This window comes from Varroa destructor, unplaced genomic scaffold (genome assembly GCF_002443255.2).
Source record: "Varroa destructor unplaced genomic scaffold, Vdes_3.0 BEIS01000004.1, whole genome shotgun sequence".
Classification (NCBI taxonomy): Eukaryota; Metazoa; Arthropoda; class Arachnida; order Mesostigmata; family Varroidae; genus Varroa; species Varroa destructor.
In genome coordinates this window covers 39,321,562-39,348,998 of record NW_019211457.1, presented here as the reverse complement: position 1 = coordinate 39,348,998, position 27,437 = coordinate 39,321,562, and the positions used below count along the sequence as shown (strand labels likewise).

Below are 27,437 nucleotides of genomic sequence, written 5' to 3'. Positions count from 1 at the left end.
TATATATATAGATATCGGGCCCTGCTTAGGAGCTTGTGTGTATGAGCGCTTCTGTTACACGTCTTACGCTGCTTTTAGCTAATGACAGGTCCGAACTCGTATATCTTCCTGTCGACCGTTCGTGTGGCTTCTCGTACCCGCCATGCTTTGGTGATTCGGTCTTGTTTTTGTTGATGTCAGCTTTGTTGTTGCTTCTGTATCTGTTCTTCTAACGAATAGTAGCGTTTTTAGATTGAACAAAGCTATTGCCATCCGCTATCACTACTGCTGCTGGGATGTCGGCAATCGTGGGGGGGGGGTTAGGGGGGTGGCAGCAGTTGTGGCCCACCGCAGCTGCTGCTACGCAACACTACTACTCGAGTCGCTGTGGTGGATACCAGCGCCGATGTCGCGAGCAGCGGCCGCTGCCCTGATGAGATTAAATCACTAAACACGCCTATTTTCAGCGTCATCTAAAGTAAGCAGTCAGAGCACTAACGGTAGCGGGGATAGAACGGTTAGCCAGTCTGACAGACCCCAGTCTCCAACCGCTAACCGGCGAGCCGTCAGCCCTTACATGACAGTGTACACATAAATAGCGGTTGTTGACGGCTAGAAGGACTGCTTAAGTATGGTAGCAGCGGCCGCCATATGTCTGTCTATCAACATCTCGCTGCCACTGATGAACATCATTCATGAGGAGGCCTGCCACAAGTATGATGGCCATAGCAAGGCTACCGTGTCCATATAACAGATGACCGAATATGCTAGCTCGCATATATATGTTTGCGCATACTTGAACAGACGTACCTACATGTGTCTATATGTGCACACTAAAAGCATACTCGAATGTACGTAGTACTAACATAGTAGCATGTCTGCAATCATGCATGCTTCTTCCAACGGCTAGGTGCGAACACTACATGCATATATCTCTATCGACGTCTATTTCCACAACGGTTGCAGTATGCCTGCCATCGGTCGAGCTGTAACCCCACCTTCCTCCAGTCTGCTCCTCGTCCCTCTATTGTACAGCGCCAGGACGAGAAAGAAAGCAAGCGAGGCCAGAGAAGAAACAACAAGCGGATTGCTGACTCGTGGTAAATGACTACAAACGCATTGGAACGTATAGATCTCTATCACGTGCTCTGATCGACTCTCGTTATATCTCTCAATCCACCCTCCCTTTTGCCCTCGTTTTTCTCTTTCTCTGTATTTCGCAATGAGCATCACTCTGTATTCGCCTACTGGACCACTAAGCGACCGGGATCTCGCTCAGACTCTATAGAACGTGACAAGTCTTACCTACGTGCTGTCCATAGACGAAGCACGAGCGCTCAGATGCATCGTGAACGACCACGGCGTGAGACAGCCTTCTCCCTGGGCAAATTCGCCTATGAGACAGGGAAGAAGAGCTAATGTTATCATAGCAGACGTGCATAGATCCGTGCGTGCGCGTATACACAGAGAATAATATGATGTATTGTCATATGACGTATGGATTATGCACTGGCGAGTTTGAAATGAAACTATCGAGGAATCATCTTCTTTTCGCTTTCGACCAACGTTAATTTTCTGAAACAGAAAAATTTTTCTTATAGCTGAAGTAATAACCGTTATTATCTGTGGTCCTTCCATATTTATTGGGCAATTTGCAAATCGCCATAGATAGAACTCTAGCTCGTTCAGAGCAAGACGGCCATTTTCCAAGTTTCTCAGCTTTCGGGCACGATTGTTCGGCCAATAAGCCTTGCATCAATGTATTGTTAGTAAGCTGTAGTCTGCAAAAGTCAAACCCGGCCACAAGTCGTATGAAAGACTACTGCGGAGCCCTTATGCATTCAATATTGTGTCCAGGACCTTCCAAATGCCCCATGTTAGATTTGTCGGTCGACTTCTATCGGATCACCTTTGCACAGCCCGAAGAGACGTAAAAATGTACCCAATTATCAAACAGTGTCAATGTTTTCTCGCCGACTAGCATCATTCGTGCGTAAACACCGGGTGGCATCTAACATGGAGCTTTCCGAACTATCTATTCCTGGCTGTGGAACGGGCTACCGGCAAACGTACTAAACGTGTTAGAGCGATCTTTGACACGAATTTTAATACGGTGCTTTTTCGAAACGGATCGAAATGCCAAGTTCTGTGTAAAAAATCGTTTGTGAACCAAATGGGTACTATTCTGCTTGGCCGTCTTATATTGATTCGTACCCACTTTACGCACGACAATTAACTAGTCATCTCGTTTGCTTGCCAGTCATAAGGCCATTTTGAACCGCTACAGAAAATCTAGGCTCTAAAAGTTGATACGATGGGTCTAACGTTGAGGCGTAAAATTGTAAATATCTACGTTTACGTATTTTATAACGGCAATATAAAGGGTCGCTTACTCAGTGAGTGCGTCCGGAATCAGATAAATGCAGTCGTGAACTCGTTTTACCCCATGGCTTTATCGTCCAATCCTGTTGTACAGCTGTAGCCGCGGCGACGCGTTAAGGTTGCGGCACTGTTGGCCGCTAATGGTTTTACATTGCCGAATAATAGTCCAGACAACGAGATGGGTAACGATGCGCTCAGTGAATACGAGACTTAATGTGTCTCCATTCGGCGCTCTGTTAGCGTGTCGCATTATAGAGGGAACGCATTTCAATCGGCTCACCTAACTACATAGCGTAGCTGGCCTGATGGCGACAAAAATTGCTCAAACTGGCAAAAAGACATACAGCATAGGCCAACTAGTTGTTGACCTGACGTTGATAGTTAGTGCCAAATCTACAATAAAACACTGCCGATACAATGACCATAGCTTTTTGGTGCTACCTGCCTTCTTTTCGTTTGTTTCTTGCAGCTTTGTCCAGTTACTAATTTCTAAGCTTAAGAGAAGTAACAGTAATAAATATGTTTTTGTTTTGCGTCGCCTAGTGACACGTAAATCACTGCCGCTGCTGTCGAGAAATCGCGTCTTTACCCTAGCGAGACTAATAAGATAGACGCTTATCTGAAGGGTGATACTTAATCGACGTACGTCTTCGCCTTGTGCTTAATGGAACTATATACAATGACTGCAGCTTTCTATTCAGTGGAAAATTGTGATCGGCTGAATGAAGGAATGTAGTTCAGCCGGGTGTCTGCCGCAATGGCGGACTTATCAAAATGCCGACCGATTTTCCTTTCCGTGGTATCGCTAGCACCTTTCTGGGGAACCACTCTTTGCTGGTAACCCGCGCTTTCCCCCTCAGGCTTCGCCTTTCCCTATTTGCCATTTCACCCTTTGCAGCCGAACGCGACTCGCCAGAGAGTCGTCACGGGCGCGAGGGATGAAAATTTAAAGTGCAATTTGTGATATTGCCAAGTCACCGTCCCATCTCCGTCGCCCCGACCTCAGCAAAGCTGGGCGCAGCTTGGGGTTTTGGCTTTTCGCTTCTCACTCTTCAACGGCCAGCGGCGACCGAGAAGCGAACGGGTGACGCCCGGCCAACCCAAGCCTTGCTATCCTGGCCGACTACTTGCTTGAACCAATGCAACGGCAGGGACACCAGCAGCAGACTTTGGCAACGAAGGCTTGTGCTTATTTTGGCTAATTTAAATAATCATTGGGGTTGGTGAAGCAGTGGGACCCCACTATACAAAGATGTCTGGGACGGGGACGGCAACCTCGAGATGTGTGCGTGGGCGGGGGGAGTGGTGATGGCCGATCATTTGGAGCTGATTTGCATACTAATGGAGCGGCGACTCCGCTGGCCATAGGCGGCAACAACGGCTGGTCGGCAGCTGAGCAGTGCCAACTAAAGGTATGGCAGCTTTTCTTTGCCAGTTCCCTTACACAAGCCGTTGCAGCGGCCACGGCGGCAACAATTTTCAGTCTTGCGGGTTCAAATCGTAGGGCCAGCTAGCACTACAGGCGTCTCCGGCAAATGACTAGCAGTACACTTACCGTTGAACTGAGGTCTACCCTATTGTTTCTAGGACAGTATCCGATAATTTTTTTTTCTAGTCCGGAAAGACTCTTCTATTCAATAGGGACAGGGTTCAAAATCTGTTGCAGACTCTGTTTCGTAGATATTTTTTCGGATATCCTGCTCTATCGGTAGCCAGCACAAATGTTTGCTTGATTTATTTTAAAGTATACGGGTCACTACAAGATTAACGCAACTCGATACATTCGCATTCTGGATAAGGTTGAGAAATCTCGGGCCTTTTATCTTTTTCCTTACAGCAATCATGTTCCCTTACGCATTTACTGCCCATCTTCAAATTAGCGTTGCATGCAGCAGGTTGAACATGCGGTCACGTCACTCAACAGCCGTCCTGCCAAGCGTGTATGAAGTCCGCCTCGACTGAATCCAACCAGGCTACCTCTCATCCAACCTTTAGTCTCGCATCTGCCTAAAGGCGAGTTGCCCTCAAGAAAGCATCCGGCAGCTAAATTAATTCAATTGCTTCTCTTCGTTATGTCGTGGCTTCGGTGCTCTCTACCAGGCTCGGCCCAGCCCAACTATTTCCCCAGCTTACGCTCGTAAGTTCAACCCAACTCTCCGCTTCTGAAAGCCCCCGGCAATAAAGGGCCGCGGACGCTAGCACCGACTCTGATAGATAAGTTAAAGAATCTGGGTTCTCGACGCACAGCACTGCCTGACCCGGAACAGAAAGCTACAGTTTTGCCTATATCAGCCTGTTAGAGAAGGAACTTCATCTCGTATCCTTCGCTTGGTTTCTTGGTGAACGGGTCTCCTTCTGTCGTCTGTTTGGTTGCAAAGGATGGGATTAGCATGACAATCATTGGTCATCCAAGGTCCATCCTATTCCATACAGCCCTCTGTCGCCACTCTCCTCCGCGTACTCTGTCAGCTGTGCTACGACTGCTGCTCGTCCAGTGTCATTGGTTAGGAAGGAAAGGCCCACCGATGTCTTGTCCACTGGGCCTCATCAGAGCCACCTGGCTACGAGCCACTGGCTACGGCGGTAGGAGCAATCTTCTCGCTAAGGTGATCGGTCAATCGGCGACATCTGCCCGTCATTCCGCATCGAACCGCGTCAGCAAATCCTTAGGCCACAAAGGAACTATTACGCTCGCCTGAGAGGGATAATAAGGAGAGACAACGAAGGAAAATGTGAGAGTGGCCAAAAGCGTTATCTTCTCGATGCGTTCGTTAACCGGTTGGTTCGCTCATTCGTTCATACACGGAATCGAGGGGAGGCAATCCTAAAGGAAGGACGAGTTAGGGACTACTGGGCTCGCTACTCATGAGGGGTAACGGGAAGGACGTATCAACAGCATGACACCTCACCTTGTTGAGTTCCGAATGCGAATGTATTCGTTGGATAACACGCTAAGAGGCGATGAAAAGCACTCACGTTTACGCCCATGTAGATACACCCGGAAATCAACCAGCTGATCAAATGAATGACTATAGACTGCTAAGTCTATGATTATATATTAGCATTGCCATCCATTGTTGTTAATTATGACCCTGTGTTGACAATCTCTACAATATTTTTTCATTTGCTGGCGGTTTACAGCTTTCATTTATGTTATCTAGTAGCAGCGTATGTAAAAGCAGCGCTGCTTATCTTCCCGGTACGTCTTTCCTTTTTGTTTCCTTTGTTCGTACTAAATCCTCGAATCTAACCGCGTCATAGTAGCTATGCTACGGGTCTTGTCAACTAGAGCAAGGTCGGTTTGTCGGACTTTCTCTACCTTAAAAGTATAGTAGCCAAAAGATACTATATTGCTGGTTTTTCTGAGTATTTGGCATGTCACTGGACCTCCTGGTTTTGGTAGTTCAGTATATCAGCGTTGACGATATATGCTGTTATCTTGAGATAATCTAGCGCGATGCCTTAATAAGTTCTGGTTCTCTTCTATCTCATTGATGAAGCAGAAATAGTATCACTTTCTGCAATTCGAAGTCCTGTTTTGAGCACGTTTCCAGGGCGTTCGCAGATTGATGGCGATAGTTACGAGCGACCTGCGACAGCGAACGGAGAAGCAATAGCGGATATGAAGGACAAGCCAAGGCGCTCGACGGTACTTTGTTCAACGCAAATTTTAAGATGTAGGCACGAAGCCAATCTTTCAGTCGTCTCGTTTGTTGTCAGTATTCATCGGGCTTCGAAATAGTTCAGAACGCAGTGCCCCATGTGCGTTCGATACAAGGCTGCATCAATTGTAGCTGCCATGCAGTTCCAGGGCCGTCTACAGCCACTGCTACAACGCCCGCTGTCGAAAGATATATTGCTAACGATACAATCACGGCCACTGTTATCGTACTTGGCGCTAGGTAGAACAACGAATGGCAGGTGAAGTTCCTTGCGGCCAGCCGTCCTCTCTCTCACTCGTTTTTTTGCTCTAGGTGGAAGTACGGGGATATACTGTATATGTAGAATACGATGTACAGCAACATGTACAGTATAAGAGCGACTGACATAAGCCGATGCCAATGCTTTGTTGCTATGCATTGGCAGCAAGTGCCTCCAGCGCTGCAGCATTTAAGTAAATTAGGACCATTTGCATAGTTGATATTTATCTGAATAGTTGCTCCGTTAGGTCGCACGCACCGGTCGAGGTCGCACGAGCGGCAGGCCGTTTGCTTAACTAACATAGTTTGTACAGTGGCTAGCTAGACAGCCTTCGATGTTGGGTGCACGGCGTGAGGCAGGCAGGCAGGCAGCTAGTTTCTCGTCATTTGCCCCAATAGATTGCAAATCTCGTCGCCGCTGTCACCTAGAGTAATCACTATGTGCGACGATCGTCATTGCATTGAGTTCTATAAAGTATATACAGGGCTGAGGGGGCAGTGATTCTCTCAGCGTCGCACTAACATCGCTATATACCAACCAGGTAGACCCTCGACAACTAAATATTAGACCGGTTGCCGCCACAGCATCTGATTGCCTGTGTGGCGAAGTCCCTTGGGCAGGGCACCCACGCACCCACCCACCCATCCAGACAGGCAACCAGGAGCTGGCAAGCATCGCTGGTGCCTGCACCACCCATACCCTCTCCTTCAGGCGCTAGCCCTCCTGACATGACTCCTGCTCATCCGCGTCCTTATCGAAGGATCCGATGATCAGACTGGTCAGCTGGCTATGTGATGATCCGACCATCAAGGCCTCATCGACTCGACTTGGCGATCTTTGGATTGTCGACAGCGGTTGAACCGGGCTGGGGATCTCCGGGAGCAGTGTCTGTTCTCACATTTCAATAGCATCCAAATGACCGATTGCCCACTCTCCTTGCTATTCTCGGCGCCATTCTGACTCGAAGGTTCGTTCGAGCCCATCCTCTCGCCGATTTTCGAAGCCTCTCATAATTTCGCGTCATTGCTTCTCACTCCCGCTACAAAATCTCCTCTCCCTTTAACTGACCGCTTGGTTTGAAATGAAATGCCAAGCCCGACAAGACAGGAACCATGGTACCGCTGCTAGTGAGTTCAAAAAACGGAAATCTATTATTGTCTGTGTCCGTATCTGTCAGTACGTCAGGACTTTTCGGTCCCGACGAAGACGACACTTCGCCAAAAGAAGCTGCCGCTGCTGCTTCAACTGTGCTGTAGCCTTACTCTGGATCTGATACCCTCGTCTATGTTGGTTCCAAGTCACACCCTTACTGAGCCTGTGATGATTGCTCAAGCCGGCCATAGCCACTTACATCTGTTGAGAATTGGTCCTTTTTTATTCCCAAAGACCTATACGGTCTGCCTTTCAGATGAAAGAAGAAAAGTGCCAACCATAGCAAATGCAGTGCCCGTTTAGTCGTCGGTCAGAAACACACGACATTAGAGACCCATATAAATGCTAAAAGTACTACAAGTACAATAAAGAATTGAAAAGTCATGCCGGCTCCCTCTTTCCTCGCAAAAGAGCCATGGCTCTGTCTCTATATTCCTTGCCTCACCCCGTGTTCCTTTAACTTCATCGGCTTCGCGGCTTGGACTTCGTTTTCTTTTTGCTGCTTTTTTCGTTTTCTTCTTCCCTTCGATCAGTGGGGCAGGCAGAACAACTTCACGTTTGTGTAGAGACCTGGGCGAGCTGACTGAAGCAGCCAGTCAGCTCTGCTGTGTACTTATACTCTCCAATACTATTTCTATTTATTGTTGCTAGCTTCCTTTGTCTGTGGCCGATCGCTTTGCACGGGCCATGAAAGATGGAACGGCCTGCGAAGACACAGGCACGGCAGAATCATGGGAAGGCTGGATAAAGGAAGAGAGTGGAAAAAAGACAGAGAGAACTTGTGGTGAAGAAGAGGAAACCTGGGGTAACGCTGCGTGTACTGTGTGAAGGTGGTAATGGTAAAAGCGTTAGGATATAGTGGTAGTAGTCGTACAATAGCGAGATAGCGTCAAACCGCGAATTCCATTGCAACTAATAAATAGTAGCAGCGGCGAAACTATCCAAGAGGGGTTGGTTTGCCAGACGACTCGAGGCTTCTGCTACCAAAGGCCGTCGGATGTTGGCCCTCTGTCCTGTCTTTCTACGCGGGTCCTGGAGGATCACTCGGCTACGGCGGGGTGGGGGGCAGATCGGTCGTAGGTGCACGGTTTCGTGCCGTTGTTGCTACTGCTGTCCAACTGACGCCCGCCTACCGCTCGCCTTTGCTTTTGCCGTCGCTTCAGCTCAGTTTCGGCCTAGGCAGGCCAAGCCACTCATCTCAGAGACACCAGCCGCCAAGTGCGGCCGCTGCCCGCTTTTCTCTTTGCGACGACAATAATTCCACTGTCGGAATGCTGCTGCGTCTCTATATTGCCAGCGAGCTAGCTGGCCTGCTTGCTCAGGCAATCTAGACGACGATATCTAAACGAAACGAACAAAAAGGTTGGGCAAGAGAACATGTGAGTAAAAAAAGGACGAATGGAAGAATTAGTACCAAGTATCTTTTCGTTGTGTTGGCCGCTACTAGCTGGCCAGACGGACCATGCTGCGGGTCCTTTTCTGCTTGACGCTTTCCCTGCTTGTCTGCTTTTGCGCCCGTCACTATGTATCACCGCCCGCTAGTCTGAAGCCTAGAGTCGATTTACGCCTGTCCGCTACAACAAGTCAGGAGAGGCCCCTGGAGCGAGCCACAACTAAACGAGACCGCTACCGTTAGTCTAATACCATCGAAGGGACGGGAGCCTGAGTCCCTATCGACACGCTGATGATGGTATAGCGGATGCGTCTAATACAAACTATGGCAATGCGCCTCCAACGCAGTCCGCATAGCGTTGGCTCTCGGCGCGGCTGGTAATAGGGCGACAGCCGACACCTCAGAAATTTGACCGACTTCCATAGTAGACCGGGTGGGGTTTGGGGCCAGGCAGGGCTTGGAACTAGTAAAGAGGCGGCTTTACAAGAGTCGGACGGTGCTGTCGACTATCCCTGAAACCCTAAAGCAAGCAAACCAATCCCGGGTAGAATAGGGCGCCATAGGCCCATCTCTTAGGCTCGACCGCCTAGCAGGCTAACAGCGATTGCCTGCCGACTGCTTGAGCGGCCGTAGTCCTCCTTATTTGGCCTATGGGCATACGGTCCAAGCGCCCATCCTCGAGGAGTACGGTTTCACTTTGCCACCTACATCGTGAACCAGAGCCGACTATAGCCACGTGTTCCTCCCATTTGTTGATTTCACCGGATGAAGGGCAGGATGAGATCGTAGAGGGGTGGTTTCCCATGTGAGGCGAATTCCCATATAGTTGGAAGTGAATGTGGATATATCTGCATTTCATACTATGTCTATGGAAGCAAAGAGAGCAACGTACGCAGCAAGTGCATACAAACAGAAATTGTTTACGATTTACACATTTAAAAAAAGAATTTGGCCGAATGGAAACAAACAAATCAGCATATACGTACACACACGGAGCGGACAGTGTACAACTACTTCATGGTGACATCTTGCTAATTCCTGGTATACAATAACCTGGCAGAACGCACAATGCCAGTCCCTTTTTCAGTGAATAGAAATCTTTGACCTTTTGAAAGCGAGAATCATAATCGCAGACCATTTACATGAATACGTGCGTTTATTAATTCTAATAAGTTAACTACTATCCTTTGTGATTTTTGCTATGCTGTTTAATACGTAATATATTCGTTTACGTGTTGTTCTCTCTACCACAATAGATGACATAACACAAGCAGATACAGGACATGTTTAGTCAAGCACGATCAGGGTAAATACGGCGGCCTATTGTTACTGATCGGCTAGCTATCGTTCGCGCTCCAACAACGCCGTTCTATCCTGCGGCAGCATCATTGAACAGCGTGTTTGTCCCGTATTGCCCTGGCCTGAAGCTCGTCCCAAGGGATCCAACAGCACGACTCGTCCACCATGGCGCGATATCCTGTCACTTTAGCTCAGGAGACTACCAACGGATCGGCAGGACATGGCCAGCCATCTCTTTCGAGGACCCTCTCCAGGCCTGGCAAACGCATCAGCGACCGTTCTTTTGGGTGCTTACCAGACGTCTATGTCGTGTGCAAAGCGCCATAATGAGTTACTCTGTCACACACCATTGAGCTGATTCTTCATTTGCCTCCACGCGCCCTCTCTCGGCTCGTTCTGTGCAAGCAAGTCTCACTCCATCGCTTCTCTGACCGGCCTGACCCAGTCTCTGGTTCAGGTCTCCGGCAACAGTATCCTCATCTTCCTTTAAGATCCGAAGACATTGAGCCAACAATGCGAATTCAGATAGTTCTCGCTGGCACGTCGGCTTGCCGGGAACAAAGCCGTGGCACCCGAGAAGCCAATGCAACGCGAGGCGGGTATCGTTTTCGTTCATTCGTTTTGTCCTAATAACAACGAAAACAATAACAACCGCAATAACAGTGATATCTGGTTGCTCCGGCATACACAATCCGTTTGCGATTTACTGGTGTCCTTCAAACGGCCACCATTCGAATTGATACCACAACAGCATCGAACTTACATGGTATTGTCAAAAATTCTGATTTTAGGGTAATTGCTTTACCTTTTCGTCAGCAAAACTGGGCCTTTCCTCCTTTGCTTCTATTATTAGGTCACACAAAGTCACTCAAAGGATTTGCAGAAGGCAGGAGAAAAACGCCAAGTAGATCGGATGACCGAGAATGAAATCTCCGTCCGTTTGCTGCTGCTTCTATCGCTGATGCTATGAGTGTTGTTGCTTATGTGGGGTCTCTTAATGAGCTTCATTTGTCCTGGTAGCATTCTCGTCGGGAGACTCGACGGCTTCAGTACACCCCTATGTGTACGGATGCTCAGCTACTTATTGTGGCTTGTCAACTGTCGCTCTCCGCATGGCAGTAGCTTCGTTTGTGATAGTCCCTTTGCGCTGTTATATTATTTTTTCGTGTGACTCGAATTGACGTGAAATGAGGCTTGACCTTTGTCGTTCGATTTAGAAAAACGAAGCATGAGGCGGGGACGCTGATATTGGCCGGCCGAAGGTAGTGGACAACGCAACAAACGTCGGAGGAACTTCGCAACTATGGGGATGGTAGGCCAACCGTGACCACTTGATGTCCTTTACTAACCGACGAGAAAAGGTAGTGCGATTCTGAAGCGGTCACCTTTTGTCCTGCTTTAGAGTACATAGGTCAGAAGCTTGTCTTTCTGCCGCATCAACTCTTGATCCTAAAGAAACCCTTTGCTCTGCCAAAAGCGCATTGATCCTCTATGAGGGGATGTGCCAACACTCCGCCCCCCGCTGTCGACCACTTTGGTTCGAATATGACAAGAAACAAATTTGTGAACTTAAGACGTTTTTGAAGATTGCCATCATAAGCCGTTTGTGAGCTAACTGATGATCTTTTATTTACCTATATGCAAGTTTTGACATGGTGCTGCTACATTTCTGCTGATACAACGATATAACTGTTCGCTGTAGTCAGCTCCTTGCTATCAATTGAACGAAGTGACGAAGCACGGATCCTTTTCATCCTCGTTGGCTGCTGGAAAATTCTCTATCGTTTTTTTGTGCCACTCGGTCATAATGGGTTTCAGTGGTTGTTTGTTAGAAACGTTGGCAAAACGCTTCGTCATCGATATGTGTACGTTTGAGAGAGAGAAAAGTAAGCGTGTCGGACACGGGAATAAACAGTAAGGGTAGAGACGTACTAATGAGCAAATCCTGATCATATGAATGCCTGTAGAGACAAAAAGCGTTGCGATTAGTTACGAGACTGTTTCAGTTAATACTTCACATTTTGTAAGATGAAAAAGGCCAAGCAAGTTCATAGTCAAGCAGTGTTTCTCCCGTCAAGTCGCAAGCGCAGGAATAGGCCGCAGTCCGCCACTAATCGTAGACTTTTCTAAATTCTGCTCGCTCCGAAATCGGGGCAACTGGCTGACGTAAGGCTGGCCAAGAGGACTACCGCATACCAATGCTGTGCCGCACTTGTCCTTCTTTCAGACGTCAATCCCTTACGCTGCGGTATTTGCGTTTGAGATCGAGAGGGCCTAAGAGAAGAGCAAACAGGAAACGGAAGAATGAAGAGACTTTGCAAGTAGTGGGACGGCACCGGGCGGCCACGCCCAAACAAAGACGATTCACGGACTGAGAGGACTGAAGCTTAACGCAAATGCTACTACGATGCGCGCACGCCTTACGCTGTCGAAACGCTACCACCTTCACGAACGCTCCCATCTTCCCTTCCTGCTGCCATCTCCAATCTCGGAGGGTGTGTGCTGACCATCGATGCAGAGGGACATCCGGCATGATGATGGTGATAACACTAGCGTTCTATTCCGGGTAGTTTTCTTAACAACAGGGCCCTACGCATGCGCACGTGCTGCCCCAGAGACGTAATATCAGCAGAACTTAGAAGGTGGATCAAGTGTTCACTCTTTTCGGCTTAGGGAGCAACAACTACAAATTGGAGGTCTGTTATTGCCAACACAAGGAGAAAGGCAGTAGGTGTTACTCTGCATGCCATGTTCAGGTAAATTTTTCTGGTAAGTGAAATCAATCTATAGTAGAATCATAATCAGTTACAGCTTTAAACCAATCCAAGTGTAATCCTAGACAAGATTGATTTTTGTTTTGTCCTTTCGTTAGTTATTTACGCGACGATTGCGATCAAGCGCGTACACCCGTTTTTTTGTTACTTCACCGCTTACATATAGCCTCTATTTGAATAAAGTTGAAGTTAATAAAGAAGAAGCTGTTGAGACGATTTCTTTACATAGACCTACTATATGAGTGAAGAGTTCGATTAGCGACGATACACTGTTGAATGTTTCATTCAAAATGCCGATTACACAAATGTATTTGGATATTGCTTATTATACCAACAATGGATCCAACATAGCTGATTGATCTAGATAAGCGATAGCTGGGTTGTCTGATAATTTATGCATTAAATCGAAATTAACTATATCGCGAAGGCTTTTTAGTATCCTAGTAATAAGATTGCACTGCAAATCGAAATGCCTCTTACTTTCAGGTAGCAGCAGCAGCAGCAGCAGCTCTGACCATTGAACAGCCCTGCTAAAACTCCTGCCTTGGAGACTGCCTTCTTACCAAACGGTTATTCTGCCTGCCCACTCCCTAACTAGGGTAAGTTGTAAATTGAAACCCTTGTGCTAGTTCTTGGTTGCTTTGATGATGATAATGATGATAATCATGATGGTACTGCGATGCGGTCCGCGCTCAACTTCTCTTCTACCCACTCTCTGTTTGTAACTAGCTTTGCCTTAAACTCGCCGGCCTGTGTTTTTCCATGCCATCTCTTTACCACCTTAGCTGGCCCACAACAGCAAACGGCTCAGTAACATCCGCCCCCGCAAGCTATATCCCCCGGGGAACGCGGCATCGTCGGAGACAGTGACCGCAAGCACGGACCAGCGAGTGGTCCACAAGCGAACAGAAAGCGTCGACGCTGAAACATGCGAAGAGGAGTGGGAGAATGAACCGACCATCTTCCTTTGCATTGGCGGTAGAGCTGGTGGTTGCCCTCCTAAAGCAGCAGCCAGGCTCGTGCTGCAACCTTACCGACGAAGCGATCGACGAAGGAAGAAAGACTGATGTATGCTTCTCTTTACCTCATGCTCTGCTGTTGCCACTGTCTGTATAAGCAGGACTCGCCGTCCGTCTCCTGCACTATTTTCCTCCATCCAACAGCAGCTTACTGCAAGCGGAGAAGCCGGCAGCTGAAGGCGAAGCGGGGTTCCCAGCATTGCAGCGTTTCAGAAGAGTTCGTTGTAAAATTGCAATAGAATTTAAAGCGCTTCGTTAACTATTAGAGAGATATACCCCATCAGCCTCCTTACCCCACCCCCGTTCTTCTTTGCTGGTGAGTCACCCACGCTCATACCCCCTGGTCGAGACCGACTTCCCATGCCCCGACCGGAGAGAGGCCCCTCTGGGCAGGCACTACTGACTGCCTCAGACTACTGCACACCCCATCGTCCCGTCGTCGCTCCCCTTTCCCTCCCTCCCTCCCTCCCTCGGCTGGCCCAGGTTCCCCTTCGAGCTGCTGCTGTTTCCGGGATAGAACAAGGAGAATATCGGCCTCTTTGTGTCTCGGGGTGAGTGAGCAAGCGAGTCGAAGGAATCACTAGGGAGGTTGCTGCTGCTGCTACTTCGTCTAGTTGCTGCCACTGGCCTCGCCTCGCCTCTCAGGCTGCTCCTGGTAACTCCTCTGGGAAGAAGGGAGAAGACTACGATGACTGGCTGATGGCAAAGTGTGCCTGGAGTAAACTAGGGCTTACAGCGACCAGCGTTAGCCGCCCTTAACCAGGACGACACTAAGAGGGTGAAGGAAACCTGGGATCAGGCAGGGGCAAATGGAGGGACGGGAAACAGCAGCGAGTCGGTTGGTCGGTCCGTGCAATAGCGACCAGACCGGTCGAGCGTTCAGAGGATACTGGTGAGGCAGGCAAGCAGGCCAGTGTCGATCTCGGGTCGCGCTTCGATGGTGATGCTCTTTCTCTCGCGCGCTCTGTCAGTGGTGATGACGGTCGATATTCGCGCACCGCTGCTGCTGTTGCTGCCGCCGTCGCTTGTGTGTGATGACCGATGATGTCGTTGCGAGGACCACCAGCGCCAGCAGTACCAAAGCAATGTTGAGCGAGCACGACGACAACAGCAATGGCGACCGGTAACAAGCAGGAAATCCACGTACATTACATAATAATTTAATGATGACAACGAACCAAATCTCCACCCTAACTACGAAAACACTTCAACTATTGTATGTGAGCATGTTTACTTCACAGAAATGTTTTATATATTATTGCTTGATCACACAGCAATGCTTATATAGCCTCTAGCACTATTTTGTGCCATTTGTACTTTATACAGTGAGAGAATTAAAGTTAAATGTTTCCAATATAGGCACTTGATGCGAATACTTGTGGTCGTATGTGCACGTATCTTATTCACAGGTGGCAGAAATGAAGAATTAATAAAGAGCTTTTAATTTTAAAGTACGCTTCGTACGAATGTATGTCGTCATTGCATAAATGTGTCGAAGGTTGTTAGTAGACGTATAAGCAGGCCAGCCTCATGCATCACCAAAGCAAGTATCCTCTAAAAGTGAAGTCGACATTTGCGAGCAAGCAAGCAGACAAAGATTGCCATTGAAAGAATACGTGCCCGCCAGGGTCGATCCAGAACCCGGGTGCACATGATGCCCGAAAAGAATCTATGCGCTAAATCTAGAAGTGTGTACGTTTAGAAAAAGGAGGAACAGTTAGACCTCGACGAATTAAACCTTCTTAGTAGCGTCTCTTTGCCCAAACGCGACCAAGGGAATGGCGGGTTTGAATACTGAACGCTATGATTGTGCTTACAGGGTTCTTCTCGTTGGGGTCGAGTGGAGATTTAGAAAGTGTTGCGTCGTCGCGCTGCCCTCCTGACAGCCTGAAAAAAGCCTTTGCTCACCAACGCGCCTCGTCGAGTGGATCAGAAAATCGACTAAAGCGAGTGTCTTGCCTGCGTGCAATCGCTTGGAGAAACATGTAGAAATGTGATGCAGAAGAAAAGCAAGAAAGCGCTTGAGGGAGTAGCACGATCGGTGGCAATACCACGGGCCCGATAGCCCTTCTAGCGGATGAGCATCGTTTTTTAAATCGGCCACCAGTTGGATTTTCGTAGAACCGATCCTTGGAACGCCATCTTCCCCATCTCAGGCTTTGCGGGCTACAGGAGTATCAAAGCTGCCGGCCTCGTTCGGCAGATGCTCATTTCATCATATGTCTGTCGGCCGATCGGTTGGGTGGTTCGCTGGCTCGGTAGTTGATTCTTTGCTGTACTCATCACAGGAATGGCGGCCATCAACAGGCAGAGAAAAGGTAACTCACCAGCTGTTTTAACTACTATGCGCCTGCTAAGGTGGTTCATTGTTCGGTGCCGAAGAAGCACCGATGCTCTGCTACGACGATGAGGCTGTCTTTAATGGTCGAATCAGAATAAACCTATGTTCTCATGTGAAGGCATCTTGTTGGTCGAAACAAAATCTAAAGTAAAGCAAAGGTTCAGAAGAAGTCTCGCAAATCGGCTTCCTACGATGTCGTAGGTGTGTAGGCTCCTTCTTCGGCACAGATATCAGAGGGGGCGGAGGTTGAGTATCCAGTAGTCTGTACTCTACGGTAACAACTATCAAAGACGGGAGGGAAGTAGCGAGAAAGCTATAGGCCGCTGTATCAGACCGGGCCCGAACCACAGGCGGCAGGTCCGCACTGTAGTTCGTGGAAAAACAGGAGGGGCGTCTTTAAATTGGCGGCCGCAGGCAAATCCGGAGAGTTGAAGGTATCTGCGTAGCTCTTTTAAGACAGTCACTGTGAATTCCTGAGTGGCTTTTGCTCCTGGCTGTTGAAAGGCTGGAGGGAAACCGCCAAAGTACGAGAACAAATCCTGCTTGTTCCCGCTTCCCATCAGCAATACCCAAGCACCTGTGAGCTTAGCGGAAACTATAGTCGCGAATCTCAGTCGTATCGATTACCTCGTCGAGAGAACTAACCCAAAAAAAAAAGAAAGACTACACCATTGCGAAAAGAAGACTGGCTAGGATCATCGTATTTCGATCCGCGGATGTTGAAAGTGGGCGGTTACCTAATGGAATTTGAGGTAGTGAGAGGTTAATGGCAGTTTCACGGGATGTTGATTTTCATTGTTGCGCATAGCCGCGTTTCAACAAGCGATTCCCCGTAGCGTTTAGTTTTTGCCTGTCGACCGTTCGTGTGTAATTATTCAAGGAGCAGCGGCAGTCTTCATACCTTTTTTTTGATTTTTTATAGTCCCAATTCCAAACCCTTTGGAGGGTTACTAAGATCCAGGGCGGTCGGAGGGGACATCGGTCATTCAAGTAGTTGTCTTTACCAGCCACAGCATGCTAGCCGGTTTCAGCCTGTCCCTTGAGAGGCTTCGACGACCTATCGTCGTAGTACAATGTTGAATCGTATGCATGACAAGACATTTGTTTGCGCCTCGTAGTTCGAATGACGAGCTTGCAGAGACTGGATGTTGATCGCGAAATTAGGGCAGATTATACACGTTGCATGTGTTCAGTACGATTGTCTTCATCTTAAACTGGCGGCACATAATTTTCCTTTGTTGTTTTGCTTTCAACCAGCAAGTGTGATATAAAACCCAGCGCGAACGAAGCTAACAGATATGCAATTTATAATTACTCGATAGATTTAAAAAAAAAATTGGCGTTTTACCTGTTCTACCGATTTTCTGACGTGGTAGAGGAGCTAATACCGCTGGCCTTAACCAGGAAATATCACCGGGATATAGTGATCCAGGGACATGCACACGCATGCCCAATGATAATTGATTAGGCCAGAAGTGTTTAAAGGAACTCATGTGACGAGCGGCATCCTTCTAAGTTGAGGCTACCAGCGGTAATGGAGTGCATGGAAAAATAACAAGTATATTGTGAGTACAAATGCATATCAATGTAATGTCACGAAGAACTGAAAAAGTTTCATTTTATACTACTTCCCGTTCAAGTGTAACATCGATTCACTTCATTAATTCTATACCGAATAAGACGGTCTGCCAAGACCGCTATAGGTACACCGCATATGGGCTGTTGTCTTCTTGAGACAATGCTTTTTGCAATGCATGGCTCGCTTAAGGATTACATTTGGATAGAAAGAGGGTGACTGGGGAAATTGCTGCGGTTCAGCGGTTAGATGGGCTTCCGGGGCGGCCTCGTGTTCGGTGCGGTTTGGCAGGAACAGGGTGGTGTGGCGTCTGCAGTGGCTAGCCGGCTGGATTTGCGGCCAGTAGCGATGGCAAAAGGGGAAAAAGGGGTGTACTCTCGACTGTTGGAGGTGCCTGTGGCCACCCAGACTGATGGAAAAGGAGGCAACGAAGGTACGGGATATGGGGCATACCATCTGAATGACCGCGGGCCAGCTGCTGCCCACCAACCCAAGACCAGCGTCATTCTACCGTCAGCTCTTCGCTTGGCCTCGACAGCTTCTTCGTTCATTCCTAAACTATTCTTTCATCTCTCTCTATCTCTCTATCACAGCCACTCACTGTCTAACCCTAACCTACCAGCTTTTCCAGAACCTATTCTCCGTTTGCAATGTAACTCCCACGAGGTAAAAAGGATCTGTTGGCTGTTAAGGCCAGTCTGGGGACAGACCGGAACTAGCTAGCTTTGACTAGGTTCTATTGACAGCGAGGTGGTAGTCGCATGCTGTAGAATAGTAAAGACCTACTTTTAAAATGGCCAACATTCCCTCCATATTCTACGCCGTCCGGTCTATCTTAGTGGCGCCTTTAAATGGGTTGGAATTGGGATTGTACAGAAATGCAAAAGGAGTATGAAAGCTACTGCTGTTTATTGAATAATTACGCACGAACAGTCGACAGGCGAAAACAAGAAACAGCGTCGTTGAGGGAAGAGAACACGGCCACGGGGCGGAAGTAAGCTAGCAGCGTACGGCACCAGAATTTGAGCATGAAATTTGAACATGAGGTAGCGCTAAAAAGGAAACAGCAGTTCTACCACAGCAGCATGCATGGTACAAACGTGTTTTTCTTATAGCGAAACAACAGCTGACTAGTTCGAAACTTCCTCCTTTTACTCATCATTGTCAGCGGCCAGTAAGCGATTTTTCCTATTACCTAGATATATATCGATATTGCAGCAGTTCCGTGAGAATAAAGTAATGTGGAAGGTAGGGGAAATGTATACATACACCTTAATACACACTAACCTGTAAATGTAAATTTTGTCTTCAGGCAGAAGACGACTATTTTCTGCTGTCTAGCAGCTAGTAATGTGGGCGCCGGTGCTAGTGGTACAATTTTTTTTTCAGTATTACTACCTCCCGCCCGTGGCGAAGCCGCTACTGCTGCCCCCTATTTTCTGCCTCTGTATGTACATCATTCTGTGGGTCTTCATGTGGGTGGGGTAGTAATCGGCTCGGAGGGGTGAATGATATGGTGATCTGATTAGGGGTTCGCGCGTTGTAGCGCAGCGATGCGGTACACAGGGCTGAGAGGGAAGAAGGAAAGAGGTCGGAAGAGCCTTGCAAGAGAAACCGGACAAGAGGTAGATTTGAGTTTAAAATGGACAGCTGCTGTCGCCGTCTTTCTTCGAACCACGACTAGGTAGTGGCCAGTGGTAGTAGTCCGGGATTCGGATATCCGCGCATCTGAGTTAGCGGAGAGCAGAGCAGTGGACAGATGGACGCTAGCCACCCACCAGGAGAGAAATCGGCTATGGGAGCGAGGGCACGCCGCGCGGACACACAGAGAAGAACGAATATACTCTCTGCCCCCGGTAGAGCGGCGGGGATGTGGGAACGGCCAGCGAGAAGCGGGGGCCTACTGTTAGGAGGGTTAAGTTAGGCTACTGCTGATTCTGCTAGGTGGATGCTGCCTAGCAAATGTATAGCGGTTGGATGCATGCGATTTGGACTGCCTACGCTTAGCACTGCTCGACGAAACTGTGTGCTCAATAAAACTCGCCTGTCGGCGGTTGGCTGTGTGCTGACGAATAAACGTATACTTGTTGTGGGACCACCAACATAGTGAGAGGGGCAAGGGGCATAGAATACAGGAAGAGCACTGCACCTCGCGAATGCCTTTCGCTCGTAGTTTCCCTTTCAGCCCCCAGTATTCGTGTACAACCTGGGGCTGCAAGCGAGTGTAGGGTCCCGCAAGGAGTTACCGCAGTGGTGGCTTCTGTCAGTAGTAGCGGTAGTCGTATAGGGATGATCCCGACAGCGCCAGACCCCCAAACCCCATCGCGTAACGTACCTTCGTCGTCACTGCAGCCTCAACTAACTAAAACAAATGCGTTCTCGCTTTGTCCATATACCGCGCGCCAGCGGTGGCTCACACCGGGCAAGTGAACCGGCTGCAAATTTAGACGTTACGTTTTAAATGTGACTGTGTGCCAACAACGAAGAAGCGCCCTTCTAGCAGCGTCTGCCGTGCAACCCCCTGGTCGTATATGTAACTATTTCAACCTGCCTGGATAACATGCAAGCAAGCTTACCATTAGCGGGAAAGGATCGTGCCTTCGGCAGTACCGTGCATATTGCACTACAGAATGCTAGAGTGCCTTCCTGACCGCGCCTTATTCGTCGCAGATGCTAGCTGCTTCTTAACTGCCGCATGTCTGTTTTCCGGCATCAGCTTGTTTGATGCTTAACAATTGTACAGATGCGTGTGCTCGACTTGAACCAGGAACTAATCTAACTAATCAGAAGTCAACGATCCTTAGTCTTTCTACTCAGTTTGTTATGCCTGAACCAAAATCGCTGTGTGACATGCGTGGCAATATAGAAATTTACTGCTGGAAGTTTAACTTTTTGAGTTTGTCCTCTTAACTGAATTGGTAAGTAAGACCTCTTCTAACAATGTTGGTGATATTGTGATTGTATTATCTAAAACAAGTCTTCACACTTAACAATGCCAGTCGAGTGATCTGCGATAGCCCATCAAACGGTTAACGAGACATAGATATTAAATTTATGATAACTTATATTAGGGAGAGCGCGATGACACAGAGTCCTTGTACTAAGATATATTCCGGAAAGGCTAGCACACCAACTACATCATATGACGTCCCTGGCTATTGCACACGAATCACGTCAAAGATCCGTGAAAAGCACTCCACAGGTCCAATCCTACTTAATTAGCTAACACGTTTGATTATCGATTAAAAAAGCTATCGATGCTATGCTATATATGCTTTTCATTACAATAGTGGCTCTTGCATAGACTTCGTTCTATAAATTAGTTGTCATTTTGAGTCGTCCCGTTTATACGTCCTACTGGTCCTATTAACCACGTGATCTGTATACCTTAAGTGGATTTTCTCACATGTCTCATTTTCGACGAACGTGTATTGTCACCGCTTTTGGCCTGCTGCATCTAACGAAACATAGCATCAGATCCCACCCACATTCGATACTGCCTGCTTGTTTCTCTCTCTACTTTTAATCTCTCCCAATGATCTGTGTTTTTCTCGCTCCCTGAGTACATCTATCAAGTGTAAGTCTTGTGGGCGGGAGCTACACTACCGGTGCGACTTGGGTCACCATCGTTCTCCCTGGCCATCGTATAATTGGTCATATAACAGTCATAAAATGGTCATAAAATCTTGAGTGGCCCCGTGACGACTACGCTGCTGGTTCTCTTGTCTTAGGCTATACTAGGTTAGGCGGTAGTGTCCGGCGACTCAAAGAAGAGCACAAAAGTAGCACAAGGCTCTCCCTAGCTATCGTACTGCTATTGACGCTGAGTGGTTCTGCGGTAAAGCCCTTCCCCTTTAGCGTAGCCGCATTCCGCTACTATAAAGTTATCATATAAAACACTACCGTCTGCTTGGGCACGCAAGAGGACAGTACACGGCCAAAAGACAGCTTGTTTGTACATAAAGAAAATACACTCGAACGTACACATAATGTCCTTTGATAATAGGTTACAAAAGATTGTTGGTGATAAAGAGAAAGAGTTCGAAAGTGTTTCGCGCTGCGTTTTTTTAACTGGATTTGTCGAGCTCATCATTAGACACCGTGCCAACGCGGTAAAATCCGCGTTGGTACGGTGTCTAATGCTGCGTTTCCCGTGTGCAAGAATTGCTTATCCTTTGGGTTCTATAACACACATAGACACACTTTTGTACACCGACACCAGGCTGGGGTCCACTAATTGATATATGAACGAGCGAATTGATAGGTGGCGGAAACCGGAGTTCAAGGTGGATGGGTTCAGTAGTTGTGTGTGGGTGGTGGCCGACCGCGCTCGACCGTTCACAGTCCGCCCTGCTTCCACTATTACCTACAGCGGAAGCGAAAAACCTAAACACCACGAGCACCTAAAGACCCCAGAATCTAAGCACCCCCTTCAGTTCCCCTCTGTTCCCTCCCTTGTCTTTCCCCGTCGTTGCCCGGCGCGAAGGAGAACTCGCTGCGTGAAATGATTAATGGACCGCCTCATCAATGCGACACACGGGAGGCAGAATTGATGCGAGGCAGCGGAAAACGGCGAACGGACCAGGTTCGAGTTTGAGGGCATCAAAAAAGTAACACAATATTGGCTACGTAGTCATTATATTTGATTTTTCAAATTTTTAACCGGGTGTTAGAAAGTATTAGGGCTGTAAAAGTGATATGTCAATCTTTCTGTATTTTCTCTCTGTGTGTTGTTTTTGTATATGCTGCTTCCATAAGACGCTCATTGGCTTAATGTTATTCCGCTTATGAAGTATGTTTTATTAGGTAAAATTATGAATAGTCAAGCACTGTTTGATTGGTGACAAATGTGTGTGACGACCAACGCCCCGCCTTTTGCATAGCTAATTCGTTCCGCACATAGCGGTAATTAATGTTTAATGACGCAACTTTAAATTCACTACATTTAATGTAATCTGTTAGATAACAATTTAACGAAGGCTTCCATGCATTCAACTCAATTCATTATGGCACTAGTAAACTTCTCAGAAGTTTTTTCCCCTCGCTGACCTCTTTCTCACTTGGCGTTAGCTAAAGCTGTTTCTATGAAAGAAAAAAAAACACCATTACCAGTGTTGTTTTTTTTTTTAATTGTTCATTACCTTTGAGACTTGAACAACGATCATCAGTGATGTTGTCACATAATCTTTTGTTTAAATAAAATTAAAGCTTCCTTAGGAAATGCATGTTTGTACAATAAACTGCTGTTATCTAACTAGAGTTTGGCTTTCTAGTTAGAGGGAAAATTTCACCGTATAATATTTACAGCTGTTTCAACGAAATCGGCTGTTGGTTTTTTTTTCTAAAGAAAGTCTCACGGTAAAGTTTGCGTATAGTACAGGTGGTACCTTTTTTTTGATGTGTTTTTAATTATTATATTTTTAATGATTGTTTTTGGATTTAGCAAACCCATAGACTGGTGGTCCTCTAGCTAATAGGAAGCAACAATTTAGACACTGAAAGGTTCGACTGAACTGTTCGAGATATCGACTGAACGATTACTAACACCTTGAACCATTCGATTTAGAAGATCACTTTGAAATAGTAAGAAAATAAACAAGAAGAGTCTCTTCATATAGGAGTTAATGTTACTTTAGTTTATCCATGGTACCATTTTTGGTACAGCATTCTATTTAACGCATGATACTGCAGTGAGGGCTTGTTTCTTTGCTGTACATCGTCGTATACAGGATCATGGTCTGCCACTGCTGCTAGATTTATGTCCGTACGTCAAACTCGAGGGTACATGGCTAATCCGTGTCTTCCTTCAGTGGCCACTGTCTACAGCGAATCTAACTCGAAATGGTAGCAGCGCTACTCTATATATATATATATATATATATTATATATATATATATATATAATATATATATATAATATATATATATATTCGCGTAAATTTTCACAATGAACCCACTTTACTCGATGCCCTTTGATGGTGCTCGTCATGCACTCACGCCCACTTCGGGCTCGAGCCTGTCAGGTGTTCACCTCCGCAAGCTTACGTCGGTGGTAGCAGTACGGGTATATTGGATTGCTGGTACACTGGCCGATACCGTTCAAGACGGTTTCGGAGTCTATTCGCTCGCATTGATTTGGAGCAGCACTTCACGAGCAGTTATCTGTCCAAAAATCATATAGACAAGGATTTCCCTGCTATACCTGCCTGCATAACCTTGTCAAGGCCGGCAACTGTTACCACTGAAGCTCTTACCCACAGAAAGTACATATTAAGGACTTCTTCTTGGTGCACTGCAGCCGCAGTAACATGTAGTCTCGTAGAAAAAATCGTGAATCTACTGAAGTGGTCCAATTCATTTTCGACTTGTCCTTGCAAAATTGCTTTCGAGCAAAATGCGCTCGCGATGCAATCGTTGGTCTTAAGGAATTTGCTGTCTTTCTTTATTTTCACGGGAATAGTTCAGATATCAGTATATCCTGTGCTTTATCCTGCGATGACGTACCGTATTCTCAAGACAAAGTAGTATCAATGTTCTCTTGATGCGCCAGCTGCCGTGCGATTTTTGGCCGTCGGTTTTGTGATGGTTTCGGATGTTACCGGTCGGAGTGGACGTCCGCTGGATTTCAGATGTTGAGCAAAACACACCCGCGGGGGCAAACGCGGACGGCCATACGGTGGTGGCCCGTCCTCCGCGCGGATATTGCCAAGGGGCCGGGTCTGCATAATGCTCGGAGGAGGGCCCCGGAGCAACTATCTTGACTCCCCCGGCCATCAAGCTTGGTGCGTTAGACATTAGATTTGATACTCGGAGGGAGCTGATGTGGATACTAACACAGGTACTATCAGCTAGATACTAACAAGTGAGCAAATCTTTTGTATAACGCTGACTGAGTTCATCGTTATTAATGATCTGGTTATGGAGAGCGGGTACCATCAGTAGGAGAGAAATGCTGACTGTATTTTTAACCAGTATTCATAATTGAAAACAAGAAATATTCAAAACAACATTTGCAAGTGCACAACTCCTGCATAAATTAGGGGGAGTCACGTTCGGGGGGTCGGAGAGGGTCGTCAGTAGCAATATATCAATACGACCTTAAAATATATGCCTATAGCACATAAATGCGAAAATAACTATGCCTGTATGCGTCTCACGAAGGGTCTCTGCTTTCGGGTGCCGTGTCTCTTTACGGTGCCGTTGGGTTTTGTTCATTGTTAGTTTACATCGTACAGTTAGGTTATCACAAGGGAGTGTTGACACTTGTATTTCCTGGTTTGCCCTTTACCACACACACACACACACCCACCCACACTGACATGTGTTACAGGTTACATTCCATAGTGCTATTACGTACCTGTCTCAGCTTGCTGGATTGTCTGTCCTCTTGACCCCCCCCCAACACACAGAACCTCACCGATCACTATCTTTGTAGCACTATTCGTACTTTGTTTTGTCCACTGATATTTCACCGATGAATCTTTTTTCACTAATACTATAACTACACTGACAATAATGCTAATAACAACTAATAGGTGTCTTGCAGCTTCACCACCTGTTCACCGGTACGTGTCACATCGGCGATGACTCCATGCAACTGTTAGCAAAAATTTATTCGTCCGTCGAAGCGTCCGTCACACGCGCTGTTTCCCATACACATGCACCGTCGAGGGCGTTTGCCAGAGCGCTCTGGGTCGTCCTTGTCTCACTGGCTGTCACTTTTCGGCGGTTGTCGATGCTGCCGTCGACCAAATCTGTTGCATACACTCACTGCTAAAGCTTGTGGGCGGTGGGCTCTATACAACGGATGCAACTGTTTTGCTAGAGTATACGATATTACTACGCATTGACTAACTCGTTGTGCTGTCGTCGTTTTCGACTTGCGCTTTCGCTGTAGGCTTTGCAAGATCCGATCAGACGGCGTTCTCTCCGGTCAGTGGCGCGGGCCCGAATGAGCGCTCTCGTTCCTGGTCGTCGGCGGCTCCTGAACCTTAGACGACCAGGGCCATCCTCCTGAGGCGCAGGGGCGGAGCCTCGCTCATGACGTCACCAATTAGACTCCCCCCATCCTGCGATCTCTCCTCCACTCTCGCTCGGCGGCTTTAGCCGTCTTGTTGGTTCCCTCTGTGTATACCACCGTTCTCATGTGTTCCCGCGGCCTCTCCCCCTCTCCCTCTCTCTCTCTCTCCCTCTCTCTCTCTCTCTCTCTGTTTCTCTCGCAACTCCCACTACCAGCCGGCCAGATATCCTGCGTGGCGGTATAGTGGCGTTGTGTGTGCGCGGTCCATGTCTTGCCGTGAGCTCTCTATGTGAAAGCGCTCTTTCTGCTGCACCGCGGGCTCTGACTTGCACAGGAGCGAAGTTTCCTCGCACACAGTGCACCAAGTCGGCAAGCGGAAAGCACCGCAAGTACAAGCAGGCGGTGGCAGTAGAAGCAGCAGCAGCAACAACGCAATCATTACCACCGGACCGTACAACCGAGCACATTTCACTGCCGCAGCGTGCGAAGTGAGATCAGCAACCGGCCTGATCTGTTGCGGCATTGGCGCCGTGAGCTCATGTTATTGTTGTTGTTGATGTAGATGCTGTTAACATCGTCGCTTCGTTGTTATCGTTGTTCTTGCCTACGTAGTTGCACCACGCTAATGCCACTGATACTTATTTCATTGCTACTGTACGTATATTCAGCTCTTGCTGCTATTGTCCTGCTCCAGACGACGCAGCTGTCGGTTAGTGAAAGAAGAACTACTTCATTCGAAGGCGTCAATGAACGAGGCCATCGTGCAACCCGATGTGTCGTTTAAATTCGGGGTCGGCGGGCAGCCCTAAATGTTCGCCTAAATGTCGGGTGCGTGTCCGAAATCTGCAGAATCCTGCTGGACGACAGTAAGGTCGTGATGGTGCTATTTCAGAGAGCCTTGTCGTCTCCGTCGGCGGAGCCGGCGGAAAGCCGCCGCGCCTGGTTGGGGCACATTGAAGCAGGGGGTAGTTGGGCCAACGTGCTGCTTGTTACTTAGCTTGTTTAGAGTAGAGAGAAAGTAAGACAGAGGGCAGAACTGTCGACACAGTGCCAAGGACACGTGCACCTCGGCGAAAAAGAAGATTAATGAAGTTTTGATCCGGCATCATACGAGAAGGAGTAGACATGAGGGTGCCAAGGAAGGCCAATGCTGAAGGCAGACGGAAGAAAACAGTCAGAGGTTGCTGAGAAGCGAATAGAAGAATCTTTCGGTTCGCTAGAATCTACAATAGCTGTCTGTCTAAAATCTTTAGTTTCAACAGGCTTGTCCAACGACGCTAGGCATACGATCGCTCCCGGGTTCAAAGAGGAAAACGGAAAAGCCAGAAAAGAAAACGAGACGAGTTAGGTTACAGTAGACTAAGAAGGCGCTAACCCGGATAGCTAGACCCAGACGCATACTCTAAACGTCACAAACACACACACGCACAGACACACAAATATATAATGTAATGTTAAGACTGTCGACTATCTAATGCTCGGTGTGCGTTAGATTCAATTAGCATGTGCCTAGTTCCAGAAAAAGATATCTAATGAGATTAATTTTCTTAATTGATAACGCCTTTACTGTCGTGCTTGTTCC

General features: G+C 47.6%; 1 protein-coding gene and 1 long non-coding RNA gene across 11 annotated transcripts in view; one reads left to right on the top strand and one right to left on the bottom strand.

Annotated features, from left to right (window-relative positions):
• The window catches only part of LOC111249422 (uncharacterized), a 195,007-nt gene extending 167,866 nt beyond the window's left edge, over positions 1-27,141 (bottom strand). For 3 of the 9 annotated variants that reach the window (XM_086989099.1, XM_022803274.2, XM_086989103.1), the window contains exon 1: positions 25,193-27,140. The gene's annotated coding sequence lies outside the window, so the exon portion shown is untranslated. Of the gene's footprint in view, positions 1-1,284; positions 1,374-24,339 lie in introns of all 9 variants that reach the window. The other 6 variants (XM_086989100.1, XM_086989102.1, XM_086989101.1 and 3 more) reach the window with 4 other exon arrangements.
• On the top strand, positions 9,217-18,449 carry LOC111249427 (uncharacterized). 2 transcript variants are annotated; one of them, XR_002672904.2, is made up of 3 exons: positions 9,217-12,895; positions 13,387-13,499; positions 15,739-18,449. It is a non-coding gene; the product is annotated as an uncharacterized LOC111249427 (long non-coding RNA). The 2 variants fall into 2 exon arrangements; XR_002672903.2 differs by lacking the exon at positions 15,739-18,449 and adding an exon at positions 13,686-15,382 and having other exon boundaries at positions 9,223-12,895.
• Positions 27,142-27,437: the final 296 nt, after the last annotated feature.